At 34.8% G+C, this 2,927-nt stretch overlaps 1 pseudogene; it reads left to right on the forward strand.

The window, feature by feature from the left end:
- The first annotated feature begins 807 nt into the window (after positions 1-807).
- Positions 808-2,927, forward strand: part of LOC101589026 — an 8,583-nt pseudogene continuing 6,463 nt past the window's right edge.

The raw sequence follows: 2,927 nt of genomic DNA on the forward strand, positions 1-2,927 counted from the left end.
TTGTTAACCATGCAAAAGAGAAGCTTAATCATATTTTTACCTTAAAACAGTTTCTTGAGCTTAACATCATTATCTGCTTGAATATCAAACACCTTAGACATAGCGTGGAACAGGTATTTTCCATCACTCATTGATATTCTGAACTTTAAATCCCTATAGAATGTGAAAAAAAAACAATAACACATTTTTACACAGAAAATTAGCAATCTAAACATAATCAACATTGTAGCAGGACAATCCTATGACTTTTTTCTCATGTCTTTTTTTATTACCTTTTTAAAAAACAAACGTTTACTAGAGACATTCTTCCCATTTTCTGATGTTCTCTCCCATCTCTTTTTAAATAGTGCTATTGTTTTTAATTTACTTTGCTAAATTGATTTCCATGTATTTCATTTTCTTTGATGTTAGTACAAAAAGTGTTGTTTCCTTAAGTTCTCACTCAATGAGTTTGTTACTTCTGTATAAAAATTCAATTGATTTTTGAGTGGAGACTCTGTGTTCAGTTTTGTGAGAGAATTTGATTAGAAAATCTAACAGTCATTTTATTTTATTTCATGTATTTGGTACAGGGTTCTCAGTATGCAGCTTGGACTCATAGTGATCCTCCTGTTTTCACCCTCTCAAGCATTTGGGATTACAGGTGTACTCCAGCATGCCAGGTCTGGATGTTTGGCTCTGTGTGCATGGGGGCGGAGCCAGGAATCAAACCCCAGTCCCTACACAAGCACTTAGTCTGCTGAGCTATCTCTCTGGCTGTCTAGATTTCTTTTCTTAGAGATTATGATGTCTTCTGTGTAGAGTATCATGTCATCTGCAAAAAATGGTAAGTAACATTCTCCTCTTCCTGTGTTTATTTTTTGTTTCTTTTTCTTGTGTAATTTGTCTGGATAATATTTCTAGAGGTACATTGAATAAGAGTGTTGACAGTGGATAACCTTGTCTTTTTCCTGACCTTAGAGTAAATCATTTCATCTTTCAAATACTTAATGTGATACTGCCTATAGGTGTATCATAGATCACTTTATTCAGGTTGAAATAAAGATGGTCTATTACAATTATCGGTAGGGTTTTATTTCATGAATGGGTGCTGGACTTTGTTAAATGATTTTCCAGAATCTACTGAAATTATCATACAATCTTTATATGTTTGACTTAGTTCACTTTGCACTGTACTCCTAGAAGAAAATACATGTAAAAATATGTGACATTGGTCTTGTGAATAATTCATTTTTATGACACCAATATAATAGACAACAAAAGCAGACATAAACAAGTGAGACTACGTCAAAAATGGTTATCTTCTGCAAGGCAACAGCACCATGAAAATGTATTCTATGTTCAGGAAGAAAATATTTGTGAACCATTGTGGAGAGCCATCCAAAGCTTGGCCTCTGACAAAGTAATGTCAAGTTTGGAGAATATGCAAAGCAGAATTCATATTGATGTGACTCCACAACCTCCTGAAAATTGTTAGGCTTATGATTCACATGAAAGAGAACATAGAATTATCAACTAGGGTTTTGGCATAGCTTAATTAAGTGCACAAATTTTTTACAGAGGTTGACTTCATTTCTCCTACCTTGTGAATCTGAAGAAGGGGCCAAGCCCAAACCAGAAACATTTAACAATAACAAGGAAGTTTAGAGTCAAGATCTTGAGGCAGTAAGAATATACCCCCCAAAGCAGAGACTTTTGGTAGTGCAGAAATAGAACAGAAAGGATAATAGTTGGCTAAGATTCCATGACTATTCCTAGTGTATGCTCTACTCATTAATCAAAATTTAATTGTCTTTCACTTATAGATGAAAACCACATCTGTTAATCTTGCACGAAGAAAGCTTATGTAATCATTCATGTATAAATAAAGACTACGGATTTTGCTCTGGGTTGAAAAGACACACTCTTCTTCCCTCCTAGTCCCACTATGTTTCTCTGTATCTTTTTTCTTCCCCACTCACTTTCCTTTTTCCTCAAGTTATTTTTCCCTGGAAGCTGAGGCTGGACCTCAGCAAACCATATATAAGGTATGATGCTAATATTCAAAATATAAGGAAAAATAGTTAATAGAGTTGGCTATGGGGCTGAAGCTAGGGACTTAACCGGGAGGTTTCAGGCAAGAGGATACTTCCCCATCCCACCACCCAACAGAGTCACAAATATATCGGGCAAAAGTGAATTAAAGACTGAGTTGGAATGGAAGAAGCAGCAGTTGGCCCAAAATCAGAGAGGAAAAGAAGAGCAAAGAAGAAGAAGAAAATAAAAAAGAAACTGATCAGAAGAAGGAAGCTGTTGCTCCTATGCAAGAAGAATCAGATCTTGATACATACAAAGAAATAACTAGAATTCAACCTCACTAACTTCAAAATTCTGACAGTTCCTTCATCCAATGGAACTACAATCATCATGTAAATTAGCTAAACCTAAAAGTTCAGTGATTAATAGAAAACAGAATTTTAAACCAACATCAAAAGTGATTTTGTGGGCCGGGGAAATGGCTCAATGGAATAAGCGCTTCCCTGGCAAGTGCAAAGGTGTGAGTTCAATCCTTGGTTCCACAAAAACAAAAACAAAAACAAAAGATCTTGTGTGGTATTTCCTTTTCCTCATTTCCCATAAAGTATCCACTATAAATAAAAAGAATATAATCATTTTTCTATTTTAATATGAATGAATTTGCTTTATGCTTATAAATGTAAATATATGTTAATTGTATAGATAAACTACAAAGGAGAAAATAAAAGCCCTTATTTGAACATTTAGAAAAAAAAATCAGATCTTGAAAGAACAAGAAGAAGGAGGAGGAGGAGGAGGAGGAAAGGAGGAGGAGGAGGAAAGGAGGAGAAGGAGGGAAGAAGAAGAAGAAGAAGAAGAAGAAGAAGAAGAAGAAGAAGAAGAAGAAGAAGAAGAAGAAGAAGAAGAAGAAG

The sequence above is a fragment of the Octodon degus genome, unplaced genomic scaffold (genome assembly GCF_000260255.1).
Source record: "Octodon degus isolate 3935 unplaced genomic scaffold, OctDeg1.0 scaffold00063, whole genome shotgun sequence".
Lineage (NCBI taxonomy): Eukaryota > Metazoa > Chordata > Mammalia > Rodentia > Octodontidae > Octodon > Octodon degus.